The 17459-nt window shown below is 37.1% G+C and overlaps 1 pseudogene; it reads right to left on the reverse strand.

Annotated features, from left to right (window-relative positions):
* Positions 1–12599: 12599 nt before the first annotated feature.
* LOC100615440 (moesin-like) lies at positions 12600–14459 on the reverse strand (annotated as a pseudogene).
* Positions 14460–17459: the final 3000 nt, after the last annotated feature.

The raw sequence follows: 17459 nt of genomic DNA on the forward strand, positions 1-17459 counted from the left end.
TTTTTATTTCAGCCATCAACTTAAAAAAATTGATCATTGATTATTTTGACTGTGTGTGTATGTGTGTGAATTTTATTTTCTATATCTGAAGATTCATTCTTCCAACAACTTTAGAAAATTCTCAATGTCTACTCAGGCATTATCTGTTCGAATATCTTTGTTCTTGTATTTTCACTTCTCTTCTCGAATTGCAATTTGATTGGTATTAGACTATCTTCTCCCTAATGTGACTATTAAAGTTTTTAATATTTTCCATCTTTTTGTAACCTTATTCTGTCTTCTTTTTAGTCTCTTTATTAATTCACTCTTCTGCTCTGTCCTATGTACAAATTCACTCACCTAACAAGTTTAAAGGAACATTAACTAACAATTTTTTAAAAATGAGTCACAAGTCAGGAATTATTCTAGATTGTTTATTTGTTTATATCCTAGAGTGGGAAGTTGAAAGTATGCATAAAATTATTTAATATCTGAAAAATTCTTGGGACTATAACATAAATTAAATACACACACATACATATATATGAATACATATGAATATGTATAACACATAAGTTAAATTCACATATAATCCCATATAATTCAAATATATATCTTATATCTGTGAAAAAATTATATATTTTGTGTATATATGCTTTTTTTCACGTGTGTATGTGTGCATGTGTGAATTTAATCTATGTTATAGTCTCAAGGTAAAATTTGCAAGCATTCTTGCCTCTGTGCTAGGTAGAATAATGACTAGCTCCTCTTTTATAAGGTCAATGGTGGTTTTCATTCTGGAAGATGTTACCTGAAAAAAGTAATGAAGAAAGCACCAAATACTGATTGGCAGGAGAATAAGAGTTGATACCAGTTGAGTGAGGCACAGTAGTGGAGCTATACTCTACATCAGAATGTTTATCTTGGACAACATACTGAATATGTCTAAGTTTTAGTGTCTGCCTCTTTAACCCTCCTTCATGATTGTTTTGGATAGCCAAATGAAACAATTCACTCAAGTTGTTAATAAACAGCAGCTATCACTTTATATTTTAAATTATAGATTTGATTAAATAATAGACTTTAGAGTAAAATATACCTATGTTGATACTTTGCACTAAAATTTATTCTTTTTGTGAATTTTGCAGCTGTTACTTGATTTCTGCTTTGAACATCTGAACTGAATTTTTCATATTAACAGCAATATATGTTCACAGGTGGGGAGTGCCAAGGGTACGTATATAGAAATGTAATTGATTAAGATTACATTTTGTAAGCAGTGGTTTTATCAACTAAATGTTTCCCGAAAGGCAGGAGGAATGGGATTTATTTAGAGAAAGTGATATTTCACTAAATGGGTCAGTACGATTTTTACATGCCCTTGATAGGATATAAAATTTCTTGTATGTAGGAAATTGTATTGTAACCCATGATTAATTTAAAAAATGAAGTAATTTGAAGCATCTTTAATAAAAGTAAATGAAACATTCAATTCAGGTCTTCTAATGTAACAAACTCAATTCAAATTATATAGTTCCTAGTAGTTTCAGCTATATTACAGCTTTTCCCTTCATCTTGTCTCTACATTTGCAGATTTTTACATTTAGATTAAATTAAAACATTCATCTGAACTTTTATTTCCTTTTAGTGTTAATTAATATTGCTCTGTGCTCTCTAGACTATTTTCTGGCTCAAAAGATTCTCATAATCTTTTATTGATTCTGTATACTCTATAGTCTTTCCTAATAAGTTTCTACTTCATAAACAGCAAAAAGAATTTTAATATGTATATATAAGTCATACACATTTTAATGTAAGGAAATACTTGCAAACAAAATAAGTTTGAACAATGTTAAGAAGTACAAACAATCTACTCAAATAAAAGAGCCATTACAATTTTTTTGTTGTTTGATTTTTTTATTGAAACATAGTCACTAGGTATGTCAGATTTCCCCAGAGAAGTTGCTGAATACCCAAATATTGGAACCTACTCACTGTATTAGGTCAGAACTAGTGAAGATAGAGCTAGGGAATATTCAAAAATCGTATTAAAAATCCTCTCATCTGGTTATTCAATACATCAATATATCAACACATAAACAAAATAAGAATAATCAATTAAGATATGAACAATGTGAATTTGCAAAATATCTATTTACCTATTTTTTAACTTCTATTTGAAGTTTGGGGGTATATGTGAAGGTTCATTACATAGGAAAACACATGTTACGTTTTTTTTTTTTTTTTTTGGTACATATAATTTCATCACCCAGGTATTAAGCACAGTATCAAAGAGTTATCTTTTCTGCTCCTCTCCCTCCTCCCACCCTCCACCCTCAAGGAGACCCTAGTGTGTGATGTTTTCTTCTTTGTGTTCTTATCATTTAGCTCCCACTTATAAGTGAGAACATGCGGTATTTGGTTTTCAGTTCCTGCATTAGTTGGTTATGGATAATAGCCTACAGCTCCATCTATGTTCCTGCAAAAGACATGATCTCACTCACTGTATAACTGCATAGTATTCTATGGTGTATATGTACAACATTTTCATTATCTGATCTGTCATTGATGGGAATTTAGGCTGATTCCTTGTTTTTGTATCGTGAATAGTGCTGCAATAAATATTTGTGTGCATGTGTCTTTATAGTAGAACATTTTATGTTCCTCTGGGTATATACCCAGTAATGGGATTCCTGGGTCAAATGGTAGTTCTTCTTGTAGCTCTTTAAGGAATTGCCATACTGGTTTCAACAATGGTTGAACTAATTTATACTCCCACCAAGAGTGTGTAAGTGTTCCTTTTTCTCTGCAACTTCCCCAGTGTCTGTTATTTTTTGACTTTTTAGTAGCCATTCTGACTGGTGTGAGATGGTATCTCATTGTGATTTTTATTTGCATTTCTCTAATGATCAATGATGTTGAGCTTTTTTCTATGCTTTTTGCCCATATGTATGTCTTCTTTTGAGAAATGTCTGTCACATCCTTTGCCCACGTTTTAATGGGGTTGTTTGTTTTCTCTTAATATTAATAGATACTAGGTATTAGACTTCTGTCAGATGCATAATTTCCAAATACCTACTCCCATTCTGTAGGTTGTCTGTTTACTGTGTTGATAGATTCTTTTGCTGAACAGAAGCTCATAAGTTTAATTAGATCCCACTTGTCAATTTTTGCTTTTGTTGCAATTGCTTTTGGTGTTTTTGTCATTAAATGTTTGCCCATTCCTGTGTCTAGGATGATATTGCCTTGGTTGTCTTCCAGGGTTCCTATAGTTTTGGGTTTTACATTTTAGCCTTTAGTTCATTGGAGTTGATTTTTGTGTATGGTATAAGGAAGGGGCCAGCTTCAAACTACTGCATGTAACTAGCCAGTTATCCCAGCACCATTTATTGAATAGAGACTCTTTCTCCCTTGCTTGTTTTTGTCAGCTCTGTTGAAGATCAGATAGTCGTAGATGTGTGGTCATATTTCTAGGCTCTCTATTTTGTTCCACTGGTCTATATTCCTGTTTTGGTACCTATAGCATGCTGTTTTGGTTACTGCCACCTCATAGTATAGTTTGAAGTCAGGTAATGTGATGCCTCCAGCTTCATTCTTTTTGCTTAGGATTGCCTTGGCTATTTGGGCTCTTTTTTGGTTCCATATAAATTTTAAAATAGTCTTCTCTAGTTCTGTAAAGACTGTTATTGGTAGTTTGATAGGGATAACATTGAATCTGTATATTGCTTTGGGCAGTATAGCCATTTTAATGATACTGATTTTCCCTATCCATAAGCATGGGTTATTTTTCCATTGGTTTGTGTCTTCTCTCATTTCTTTAAGCAGTATTTTGTAATTCTCTTTGTAGAAATCTTTCAACTCTCTGGTTAGTTATATTTCTAGGTATTTTATTCTTTTGTGGCAATTGCGAATGGGAGTTTATACAAGATTTGACTCTTGGTTTCGCTGTTGTTGATATATGGAAATGCTAGTAATTTTCGTACATTGATTTTGTATCCTGCTACTTTGCTGAAGTTGTTTATCAGCTGGAGAAGCATTAGGGTTGAGAATATGGCGTTTTCTAGATATAGAATCATAACATCTGAAGACAGATAATTTTACTTCCTCTCTTCACACTTGGATGCTCTTTCTTTCTTTCTCTTGCCTGATTGCTGTGGCTAGGACTTCCAATACTATGTTGAACAGGAGTGGTGAGAGAAGACATCCTTACCTTGTGCAGGTTTTCAAGAAGAATACTTTCATATTTTGCCTATTCAGTATAATGTTGGCTGTGGGTCTGTCACAGATAGCTCTTACTATTTTGAGGTATGTTCCTTCGATACCTATTAATACTTTACTGAAGGTTTTAAACATGAAGTGGTATTGAATTTTATCAAAAGACTTTTCCGCATCTATTGAGAGAATCATGTGGTTTTTGTCTTTAGTTCTGTTTATGTGATGAATCACATTTATTGATTTGCATATGTTTAACCAACCTTGCATTCTGGGAACAGAGCCAACTTGATTATGGTGGATAAGCTTTTTGACGTGTGCTGGATTTGGTTTATAAGTATTTTGTTGAGCATTTTCACATCAATGTTTGTCGAGGACATTGGCCTTAATTTTTTTTTTTTTTTTTTTTTTTTGTATCTCTGCCAGGTTTTAGTATCAGGAGGATGCTGGTCTCCCAGAATGAGTTGGGAGGAGTTGCTCCTCCTCAAATTTTTAAAATAGTTTCTGTAGAAATGGTACCAGCTCTTCTTTGTACATCTGGTAGAATTTGACTGTGAATCCATCAGGTCCTGGGCTTTTTTAGTTGGTAGGCTATTTATGATTGATTGAATTTTTGAGCTCATAATTGCTCTGTTCAGGGAATCAGTTTCTTCCTGGCTCAGTATTGGGAGGGTATACCGGTGAAGAAATTTATCCATCTTTTCTAGTTTTTCTAGTTTTTGTACATAAAAGTGTACATAGTAGATTCTGATGGTTGTTTTTAATTTCTGCTGCGTTGTTAGTAATAGTCCCTTCATTATTTCTAATTGTGTTTATTTGGATCTTCTCTGTTTTCTTTTTTATTATTCTAACTAGTGACCTATTTTATTACCTTTTAAAAAAATCATCCTCTGGATTTATTGATCTTTTTAATGGTTTTTCATGTCTTGATTTTCTTTAGTTCAGCTGTGATATTTGTAATTTCTTGTCTTCTGCTAGCCTGGGGGTTGATTTCTCTTTGCTTCTCTAATTCTTTCAGTTGTGATGTTAGGTTGTTAATTTGAGATCTTTCTAATTTTTTGATGAGGGCATTTAGTTCTATGAATTTTCCTCTTAACCCTACTTAAGCTCTCTCCCAGAGATTCTGGTTTGTTGTATCTATGTTCTCACTACTTTCAAAGACCTTATTGATTTCTGCCTTAATTTTATTATTTACTCAAAAGTTATTCAGGAGCAGGTTGTTTAATTTCCATATAGTTACATAGTTTTGAGTGATTTTCTTAGTCTTGACTTCTGTTTTTATTGTGCTGTGGTCTTTTACATTTGTTGAGGATTGTTTTAATGTCCAATTATGTGGTTGATTTTAGAGTACGTGCCATGTAGCAATGAGAAGAATGTATACTCTGGGTTTTTGTTGTTGTTGTTGCTGTTGGAGAGTTCTGTCAAGGTCTATCTGACCCATTTAGTCCAATATTGGGTTTAGGTCCTGAATATCTTTGTTAATTCTCTGCCTCAAAAATCTGTCTAATACTGTCAGTGGAGTGTTGAAGTCACCCACTATCATTGTGAGGTTGTCTATGTCTCTTTGTAGTCTTTAAGAACTTGCTTTATGAATCTGAGTACTCCTGTGCTGGGTGCATATATATAAAGGATAGTTAGGTCTTCTTGTTGAATTGAACCCTTTATTATTATGTAATATTCATTTTTTGTCTTTCTTGATCTTTTTTAGTTGAAATCTGTTTTGTGTAAAATTAAGATTGCAACCCCTGCTTTTTCCTATATTCCATTTACTTGGTAGATTTTTTTCTTTATCCCTATATTTTGAGCTTATGAGTGTCATTATGTGTAAAATGGGTCTTTTGAAGATGGCATACGATTGGTTCTTGCTTTTTTTTTCTTTTTTTCCCAAGACAAAGTTTTGCACAGTCACTGAGGCTGGAGTGCAGTGGTGCAATCTTGGCTCACTGCAGTCTCCACCTACCGGGTTCAAGCAATTCTCCTGCCTCAGCCTCCCGAGTAGCTGGGATTACAGGCACGTGCCACCATGCCCAACTAATTTTTGTATTTCTAGTAGTGACAGGGTTTCACCATATTGGCCAGGCTGGTCTTGAACTCCTGACCTCGTGATCCTCCCACCTTGGACTCCCAAAGTGCTGGGATTACTTGCCATTCTGTTCCTTTCAAGTGGGGTATTTAGTCCATTTACATTCAAGGTTAGTCTTGATATGTGTGAATTTGATCCTGTAATTGTGCTGTGAGCTGGTTATTGTGTTGGCTTGTTTTGTGGTTGCTTTACATTGACCCTAGTGTGCTTGTTTATGTGTGTGTGTGTGTGTGTTTAATTTTCTTATTATTATACTTTAAGTTTTAGGGTACAAGTACACAACGTGCAGGTTTGTTATATATGTATACATGTGCCATGTTGGTGTGCTGCACCCATTAACTCGTCATTTAGCATTAGGTATATCTCCTAATGCTATCCCTCCCCCCTCCCCCCACCCCACAACAGTACCTGGTATGTGATGTTCCCCTTCCTGTGTCCATGTGTTCTCATTGTTCAATTTGTGCTAACTAGTAGTGGTCTTTCCTTTCTATGTTTAGTTATCCTTTGAAGACCTCTTGTAAGACAGATCTAGTAGTAATGAATTTCCTCAACATTTGCTTATCTGAAATGGATCTTATTTCTCTTTTACTTAGGAAGCATAGTTTGGCTGGATATAAAATTCTTGGTTTATTGGTTTTTTCTTTAAGAATGTTAAATATAAGCCCCCAATCTCTTCTAGCTTGTAGGGTTTCACCTGAGAGGTCCACTGTTAGCCTGATGGGGTTCCCTTTGTAGGTGACCTGTTCTTTCTCTCTAGCTACCTTTAACATTCTTTCTTTCTTTTCTACCTTGGAAAATCTGATGATTGTGTGTCTTGGGGATGGCCTTCTTCTGTAGAATCTTTCAGGAGTTATCTGTATTTCTTAAATTTGACTGTTGGCCTCTCTAGCAAGGTTGGGGAAGTTGTCATGGATGATATCCTCAAATATGTTTTCCAAGTTATTTGCTTTCTCCCCATCCCTTTCAGGGATGCTAGTGACTTCTAGATTTTGGCTTTTTACATAATCCCATGGTCCTAAGAGATTTGTTCATTTCTATTTATTCTTTTTCTTTATTTTTATGTCTGTCTTATTTCAGATTACCAGTCTTCAGGATCTGAGATTGTTTCCTCAACTTGGTATATTCTGCTGTCAATACTTGCGATTGCATTTTGAAATTTCTGTATTGTGTTATTTAGCTCTATCAGACCCATTAAGTTCTTTTTTATACCAACTATTTTACCCTTCAGCTCCTGCATCACTTTATTATAACTTTTATTATTCTTGGATTGTGTTTTTACATCCTTCTGAATCTCAATAATGGCTGTATTAATGTATATTACCACCAATGGTATATAAAAATTTCCTTTGATTCATATTTTGCCAGTATTTGTTATTTTTTGTCTTCTGATGATAGCCATTCTAACTAGAGTGAAATGGCATCTGATTATGGTTTTGATTTGCATTTCCCTGATGGTTAGTGATGTTGAGCCTTTTGGTTGGCCATTTGTATGTCCTCTTTTGAGAAATGTTTGTTGAGATCCTTTGCTCATCTTTGACTTGGATTATTTGGTTTCTTGCTATGGAGGATTTTTTTTAGCTCATTGTATATTCTGGATACTTGTTCCTTGTTGGACAAATAGTTTACAAATATTTCCCCCATTCTATAGGTTGTCTTTTCAGTCTGTTGATTGTTTCCTTTGCTCTGCAAAAGCTTTTTAGTTTACTGCAGTCTCATTTGTCTATTTTTGGATTTTGTTTTGCCTGATCTATTTTGTTTTGATGGACAGTTCAATAGTGTCTAGTTGAAGCTATTACAAATAGCACTGCCATGAGTGAAGGTATGCATTCTAACAATATGTATGCATTATTGGAAGACACACACATTTGTGATGGTTGTTGATATAGTAACCCTAGTAAAGGGTATTTAAGCAAAACTACATATGGTATTCTTACAAGTAATATATAAAGCATTTTAGGTTAAATATTAGCAAATGAAAACTTTCATTTTAAAATTCAAAAGTCAAATATGCATTCAAAATATACATTTATTTATAATTATATCTTCTTAGTTATTAGATGCCTCACACAGATAAATTTCACACAAGTAATTACAGGGACTTTGGCACTGCGGGAGATTGTTTTTTAAAATTTAAGTATGTCATTATTATAACCCCATTTTGCACATTTCTATAAAACACATTCCTGGTGTTTATTTAACTCTGTAATCATAGGAACATTGGTCTTACTTTAATCCCACTTTTTTCCATTTTTTAGCTATTCAAAATACAATATCTATCACCAACACTTGGACAAAATCACTTAGAGAATTCTTGGAAGATAGTGAGTATTCTTGGAAGATAGTGAATCTCAATCCTGTCAACAAAAGTAAACCTCTTTAAAAATACCCATTCCTGAGCCCTATTCAGATTTTTCTAATGTATAGTGAAGAACAGAAATCATTACTACAGTCAGATAGGAAGAAAAAGAGCCAAAGCTGAATCATAGCACATTTTAGAAACAGGAACCAAGCAAAAGGGGAAGAAACACAAATTAAGACAAGAGACAAGACGGAGATTGTATTGAAAATTAAAATTTAGAGGAAGTTTGGGAATTGACTACTGGATTTGGCAGAATGAATGTTGTAATTTTAACAACGGTGGATTAATAGTATGCTAGGATAAAATCCTAATTATAGTATTTTAGAGAGTGGAATGTGAGAAAGTAGAAACAGCCAGGATAGAGGGCTACTTAGGGGTTTTGCTATAAAGAAGACTCAAGAAGAGTGTGAAGGAATTGTGGGGTTAAGGGCAAGCATTATTCTAATTGCAGTTAGTTCATCATGATTGGATGATGATGTGAATGATCTCTCAGGGAGTGGAAAAATGGTGGTGCATTAATGATGGTGCAGGAACAGAATGAAGACATATAGTCCAGTAAAGTAAGGAGCACACACTGTTCATACATTTTAACAAGATTTAAACAAAGTATATGAGCTCAAGGTGCAGTTTTGGGAAAAGATTTGGTGGTGAGAGCTGAGGGTGTTATCTTGATTCTGTTTATTCATTTTCTCTGACAAATAAATAGTGAAGCAAAATTTGAAAAGAAGGAGGAAGACAATTTCATTGTTGTTGATCTGTATTGAGAAGAAAGTTTGTAAACTAGTTAACTCAGATCATAGGAAAAAAATGTTGTCAGTTTTGGTTACACATTCAAATTAAGATCATCCACAATTATTGTGTTTCTTCTTCAGTAAAAACAAGCACCTTGGTCCAAAAAGACAAAATTAAAGCTCTACTCAAAGGTAAAAAGGTAGAGTCGTAAGAATATTTTTTACTAATCAAACAAACAAAAAACTGGATTTGTTGTCACCTTAAAATAGAAAAATAAAGCAATATAAAAATGGAGTAAGAAAAGCGTAATAGAGATAAAATATGAAATCAGTAAAATTGAAAACAAAATGTAGAGATTTATAAAATATGACCCCTCCGAAAATATTTTGAAGCAAGAAAACAGATATAATCATAGATATGGAAAATATTAAAAATTATCTATAACAATTTTTAAAATCCAGAGGAAATAGCTGAATCTCTGTCAAAATTTAAATTGACTCAAGAAAACCATACAAGTTTAATAGATCTATAAGTACAGAATTGACCAAAGAAAAAATAATTAAAAATGTACATTTAAATGTACCAGTCCAGGTAGCTCCATAGCCAACAACTCACTAAATTTTCAGGAAGCTACAATTTTATAATTACTGAAGTTATTTTGGTGCTCTTCCCCCATAAAATATAGAGTTTCCTAATTCATCTTGTTTGAATCCAGCACTTCCAACATAAAAATACCATGTATAAACTTAAAACTATCAAATAACTCACACTTAATCATAACGATTTAAAAAACATAAAAATATAAGCCAGTAATTCTAGAAATGTGCCAACATCTTATTCACTATAAATATAAAGTAAATATAGAAGCATGGATAAGTGAATATAAAAATGCAAAACAAGATGTAAAAATCAGTTATCTATGTTTGAGGATTGTGGGCATAAGATAATTAATTCCACCAATATTAAAAAATGACCATAGAAAGACTGCATACATGATAAAATTCCACTAATGTCATATAAGACATTATTGTTATACATGTGTAATGGGATCACAGGCATTTCTTTCCTTTCCTCCTTCCTTCCTTCCTTCCTTTTTTCCTCAGCATTTCACTTTTCTCTTTTTCTCTTTTCTTTTTTTTGTCTTCCTAAATTTTACTGGTACTGAAATAGAACATGGATTGAGCATAAACCCCTCCAAAAACAATTTTTAAAAACCCCAAAAAGTACACAAAAAAACCCTGAATAAAAAATTTAACCTTTCTCCCCAGCCTCCCTAAGGGTAAGTTACTGACTTTAAGGCAGCTATTAATAGATTGCCCCACAATTCCAAGTTTGAATTTAGCCAATATAGGGCATATCACCAAGTGAGTGCCAATATAATTCACAGCAATGCACACAAGACTCCTCAAGGTCAGGCACAGAGTGGGGGTGGTGGATGGGGAATTGAGGGAGGTTCTAAGCTAGAGGCACTTTATGGTGGGACAGGGTGGCCCCTTGAGGGCTGAACCCTGGGGAGAAGACAAACAGGAATAATAAAAACAAACAACAAGTACTTTAAGAATGGATTGTATGACCTATAGTGACAGATGACATCACTAATATGAAAGCTTCTTATATTAATATTTTTGGCAAAATGTCATTTTGTAATATAGTATATGCTTTCCAGGTGTGGGAGTGGTAAAGGAATGAGGCCAAAATGATCCTGCCCCAAGACTAATATCTTCTAATGGTGCATTAGCAAGGAAGACAGAAATCAATATTTAGGTATCAGTAGAATACATAACACTGTAGAAAGAATAAGAGCACACATGAGACAGAGAAGGAGGTGGAGGCTCCTGGGTTGAAAGCAAGGGGTGGGGGTGTGGAAGGGACTAGGCTAGAATTACCCGCAGCTCTCTGGTTTACAGCTCCAAGGGACAGAACAGCTGGTGTCAAGACCTGGGTTAGAAGTTTGTCAAACAGAGGTAGGGCCCAGTCACCACTTTGGAGGGGAGTGATGAGAAGGGGATTTTGGTCATGTGACAGGGTTGAGTAAACTGGGATCAGGGCACAGGCTTCTCTCACCATACTCAGCTTCTTGCACTCACTCCCTAGTTGAGCCTACAGGCATCAAGCTCTAGATGCCAAGGCCGGGATGGCTGTGGAGCAGGAGCTATAGCCCAAGTAGCTCTGAGAGAGGAAGAGACCTAAAACCCCTGGCAGGGAAAATCCTGAAGCTGGGTGTGAACATATCCTCTCTTTTCACAAGAATCCTGATGGGGCTGGCTGAGCTTTTGGGTACTCATCCCTACTGTTATAGCTGGAAAGGATTTGGGTATTGAAGTAGGGAGGGGCAGATCCCACGAAGTGACTGCAGGTCCGGAATAATAAGGGGTAGCTCTGCCCATGGAGCTCACTTTAGACAGACCTATACTCCTGTAAGGAATTGGGGTAGGATCTTCTACTCAGCCTTGCCAGAATAGAATGGCCAATGGCCTTCTAGTACATTTGGTGAAGCCTCTTGAAGGCACGGTTTCCCCCATCCACCCTGGGGAGAAATTGAGTCCCTAAAGTCAACAACAAGGCTTATTGAGGCTGAGTTTGTAACAGGTCCAATCTGGGAGGTAGAAATAAAAATGACTGAACATCTTTCTATCCCCCAGTCATTACAAAGCCTAAATAACTATAAACGGGATGGGCACCGGGAGGACAAATTTTAGGTTAATTGACAGCCTGGAGCAGATATCCAAGGTCCTGTCTCATTCCCTAAACCGCAAAACACTCCAACCCTGTAAATCTCAGGACCCTGAAGAAGAAGGCAGTGGTAGGGGAGGGGAGGGGAGCTAGCTTCCAACCTACTCCACACTTGACTCCCACAGGACAACAGTAAGTGTAAGGGTATTTGCAAAATCAAATGGAAAGTACCTCTGGGCTGGAGAAGTGGAATATTCTAGCAACACAGATTAAATGGAACGGAGATGAGAAAGGAGGTTCCATTGGCACCATAGTGAGCCATTCATTTGCCCAGGGAAGTGGGTGGGGGCTAAGGGTCTAGGGCTGGTCCCATGGCTACACTAAATGCTTGGCATGACTCCAGGGCTGCTCTAGTTAGTGACTCCAGCACAGTATGAATTAGGTGAGTTAGGTGTAAGAGTGTGGGACAAGGAAAAAGGGAGGAGCGGTCCCTAGAGGCTGGGTGCCCATTACTTGGACTCAAATTCGTCAATGTGCTGCTTGTTGCTGCCCTGACGATCTGGCGCAGGGTCTTGTATTTATCTCGGCCCAGTCACATGTTCTCAGCATGGATCATGTCATTGGCAGTCTTCTTGGACTCATCTCGGGCACTGGCCAGCTCCGAAGTGAGGGCCTTCAGGTGCTTCTGCACACGCTCATTCTTCTCTGCCTCAGTGGTACATTCCTCCTCACTGCGGTCCTTGGCCATAGCATCAGTCCGTAGGTCAGCACTAGCCTCTGCCCCATTCTCATCCTGCTCATCCTGCTCATTCTCAGCAGGCTCTGCCACATGAGATGTACTCATGGCAGTCTTCAGCTCAGCACGGGTCTTCTCCAAGTCTTCCTGTACCATCTGGGCCTTCTGCTGCGACTCCATAGCCTCACTCTCTTTCTTCTGTCAGGCCAGTTCCAGCTGAGAGATTTGAGCTGTCAGCTCTGCCATTTCCAAGGCCAGCTATTCCTGAGTCTTTTTCTGGTCCCGGGAGGCCTGCAGCAAGACTTCCTTGGCCTCTTCAGCTTCTTGAAGCTCCTTGGCCAGCTTTTCAGCCTCACTCTGGGCATGCTTCCGTTCCTTCCCAAGTTCCAGAGCCCTACGGGTCTGTTCTTCCAGTTCTTGCTGAGCCTTCTTAGTCTGTTCCTCGATCTGCTTCAGCCTCTCCATCAGCTCCTTCTCCCGTTCAATCTTCTCTTTCTCCTTTTCTGCCATTTCACGCTTCTTCTCATTTTCCAGCATAGCACGCTCCATCTGCTTCTGGTGCTTCTCCTCCCGGGCCTGTGCCTTCATCTGCTGCACCTCAATGGTGTCAGGCTTGCGACTGCGCATGTATAGTTCATGGTTCCCCATGCACAAGGCCAAGATCCGCTTGTTAATCCGCAGCCAGGGAGCATAGAAGACAAAGTCCGGGGCTTTTTTGTCAATGGGCTTGATGACAAATTTCTTATCATTGAAAGAAATGCTCCTGATTTCACTCCAAGGAAAGCCTATCTTGGGAGTTAGTCTGTCATGCTGCTCATAGATGTTGAGACCCAGTGCATCCACCCCCAGCCACAGCTCTGAGCCTTTCTTTTTCTTGATGCTGAAGTAGTTTACACCATACATCTCCAGATCTTGAGCAATCTTCAGATATTCCAGGACAGCATCCTCCCTGAGCATGCCACGGTGTTCCTCATGCCACACCTGGATCCGCTCCTCCCACTGGTCCTTGCTGAGTTTGTGCTTTTCCAGGACTCTCTGTGGGAGCAACTCGTCTCCGGCCAGGTAGCCAGACTTATGCACCTCCTTACTGAAGTTCCCATACTTAGACTGGACAGCATGGGAGGCCAGCAGCACAGCAGTCTCAGGCCAGCAGTAAATATCATCATTGAGAATGCCCTCTTTCACTTGCAGAAAGAACAGACGCTGAATGGTGTCCTGAATCAATTCCTCGGACACATCCTCAGGGTAGAACTTGGCACTGAACTTAAAGAGCAGGGGGCTTTCCTTCCGCACTTCCTGGGCAGTCACCTTCTTAATTGAGTTTCAGCCAGGTGGAGAAACCTTTGGTGTCCTGGTACTGCAGACCAAAGAAACAAACTTCCCTCAAGCCAACAGTTTTCACCACCTGGTCAAATAGCTGCTTCCCGGTGGTGTTGGGCTGGATGGTAAACTCCAGCTCTGCATCCATGGTGGTCACACGCACACTGATCGTTTTGGGCATGGTGGCGGCAAAGGCAGCGGAGTTAGCGAAGTTTAGCTAGGACTGTCGGGCAGTGCTGAGCATGCAGTACACACGGCTGGGATTCGGCTGGCCGGGGACTCAGATTGGGTCCCTCACTAGCGTCGGGGCGACTGTTAGGCTTCCTGCTAACGGGCCACAACTTCACAAACCCCACCCAGGAAAGAGCCGCCCCTGTTGAGCCGCCCGCTCCTTTAGGTGGCCCGGCTTCCGCGCCGCTCCCCGCCCTCGCGCCCGCCTCCCCTCCGACCGCTGGCCTTGCCCTGCCCAGCCTTTCTCTCTTCAAAGAACATAAATTGTCTATGTTTTGATAAAAATTATAAAAACTATTTATTTAGCTTCAGAGAGCGTAAGAGGGACCTACTTGCAGGTGACCTCACCAGTTGAGAAACCATTTAATTAATCCAATTGTGCAAATTGCAAGAGAGTGGAATGATAATGCAGATTTGAGAAATATGAGAGACAATTATCTTATCTACACAATATCTAAAACTTAGCGTGCATTATTATCTGTTACATATAGAGGAGAAAACTGAAACTCAAAAAGGTTAAATTATACAGCCAGTACCTCTGTGGTATGGTAGTAAAGGGCAGTGCTAGGGCCAAAACAGAAGTGTCAGAATCCAAATAAAAGTCAGTGCTTCATTACTCTGTGCCTTGCCTTCTCATATGTAGATGTTCACTGAATTAATGTTCTTTCTTCCGAGAAAGGTTTTATGTTGTTCCAGCTGTGGCAGCTGTTTTGTTATTATAGCATATCCTTTATACACCTTAATTTTTCAATAGCTAACTTTGATTGCACGGCATATATTAGACACTTCACAATTTAATATTAACAATGAACCCAAAAAATAATATTTCTATGTTATAGAAGAGAAAATCAAGACACACAAATTTAAAAGTACCTCCCAAATTTGCATAGCTAATAAATAGTGGATATGAAAAAGAAAACCATGCAACTGAACTCTGGGGTAAATTCTCTAACCTACTGCTTTGCTTCATTGCCAAGCCAGTGATAACTAAAAGCCCTCAGATGAGCCCAAGTGTATGCAAGATGCTAACAAAGTTTTGACATTTATCCTTGCTTTTAATAAACAACTACATTATATGTACAATATGGTATGCACTGTTCTGGGCACTGAATATTAACCATCAATAAAACAGTGATACAAAAAAATATATTAATTAAGTTTTACCCTCTGGACAGGCTTGAGCCTAAGGGTGTAAAGTAGCTAACAGTCAGGACCACAGACAAAAGAATCAAAACACTGAGGCAGGAGAATGGCATGAACCCGGGAGGCAGAGCTTGCAGTGAGCGGAGATCACGTCACTGCACTCCAGCCTGGGTGACAGAGCGAAACTCCATCTCAACAAAAAAACAAAACAAAACAAAAAAAGAATCAAAACAATTGTTTCTAGGAAAACTGGTCAGACCGCAGAAAACTAAATGATAATACATTTTGAATTGTTTTTGCTAGACTCAACAAACTGAATTTAGCATTCCACCAGGCCATACCCCACTGTAACCAATCAGTTCTGAAGTGATAAACCAAGGGTTTTATTGAAAGGGATTACCTTTCCTGGTGAAATTTGTGGTATTGCCTCTATAAGCTCTACTTTTCACTAGTCACAGGGGCCCTTCTCCTTCATATAAACCTATATACCAGCAAATCCCCAAATACCCTAGACTGGTTGCATTTCACTTAAATTTTGCAGCTGAGAATCCACTAAGTTTCAAAATGTTATTGATTGATTGATTTGTTACTATATCAAAAATATAAGAAACCTACTTCCAGTATAAGCGACAGAGCTTACCAAACATATTCCTTCCCCAACTCCCACTAATCCCCATGACAGAACAGAAAGGGAAAGTCAAAAGGATGGTATAAATTTTAAAACATAATCAAAGTCATATAAAGAATTCTGACACACAGACTCCTTATTTTGTAAAGTAACACTTCCTGTATTTTCGGTAAGCAGAAACTTTCAGAAAGAAAGCAAAATATAATGTAAGTCAAAGTCCAAACTATCCTGTATAGCTGAACTAAATTCCTTTGCTTTTCTATTCGATTTGCTTTTTAAAATCATACCTATCCAGTAGCTGGTCACAAGCCTTTTACCTTGTCTTCTTCATACCTTTCATTTTGGGTGTTTTATAAAAAATAATGCTTTTGTAGCTAGTCAGTCTTCTTTCTTCTTTAGCTTTTTTATTCTGGTTTTTAGAGTTTCATTTATCCTCTCTCCCAATCACTCTGAACCATATAAAAACATTTTCTTACATGTAACATTCTTCTTGTAGAATATGTTAAATATACCAATATATTTTTTCATTTAACCCAGCTTCAAGTTTCCCATTTTATCTTATTTTAATTTTTTTCTTTTTTTCAGTTATAAATAGGAAGAAAAAATAAAAACAAAAAAAATTTTCAACAAAATGTTAGAAACAAAATATTTTTGTGTTCCAGCATTTTAGATTTTAGCTTTTCTTTCATCATGTAACAGAGCACCGTCACCTGGTAACTACACTCAGAATGAAGTTTTGAGTAAGAGTTGGGTCTATGCGTGGCAGATTCATGTACCTTCCACATTTCTCACATGTAATCAGTCACCATAGCTTGTGAATATCAACTCCACTGTAACTATTTATTGGCCAGGGATAGGTCATCTAAAAACACATTTAGTTTTTCTTTTCTCTAGGTTATTTATAAAAACAAAAACACACACAAAAAAGAGAGAAACTCTATATTCTACCGGTGTTCACCTATCTTACATAGATATTTGTCTTACTAAAATTCTGTTTCCCATTTAAAACCTCCTATAACTTTTGATAATTTATTCAATCAATTGCAAACTTTTTAGCACTCCATTCTAAGTTTTTATTGACTATCTCTTTTTTTTCTTGAGGATAGTAACTGTATTTTATTCTTCATATTTACAGCATTTCTTTACGTGACTGGAATGTGACATATTCTCACAGGTTTTTATAACTCAATTGATTTAAGTTACAATAAACTGAAGTTACTATTAAGTTTTATCATAAGGTTTCACATGTAGAAATAATTGCAGAAATTTTGTTCTATAAATTCTTCCTCTACATTTCAAATGATGGACACAATAATTTTATGTCAATTCATCAACTGTTAAAAACAATATAGCCTATATTAAA

Source organism: Pan troglodytes, chromosome 4 (genome assembly GCF_028858775.2).
Source record: "Pan troglodytes isolate AG18354 chromosome 4, NHGRI_mPanTro3-v2.0_pri, whole genome shotgun sequence".
NCBI lineage: Eukaryota > Metazoa > Chordata > Mammalia > Primates > Hominidae > Pan > Pan troglodytes.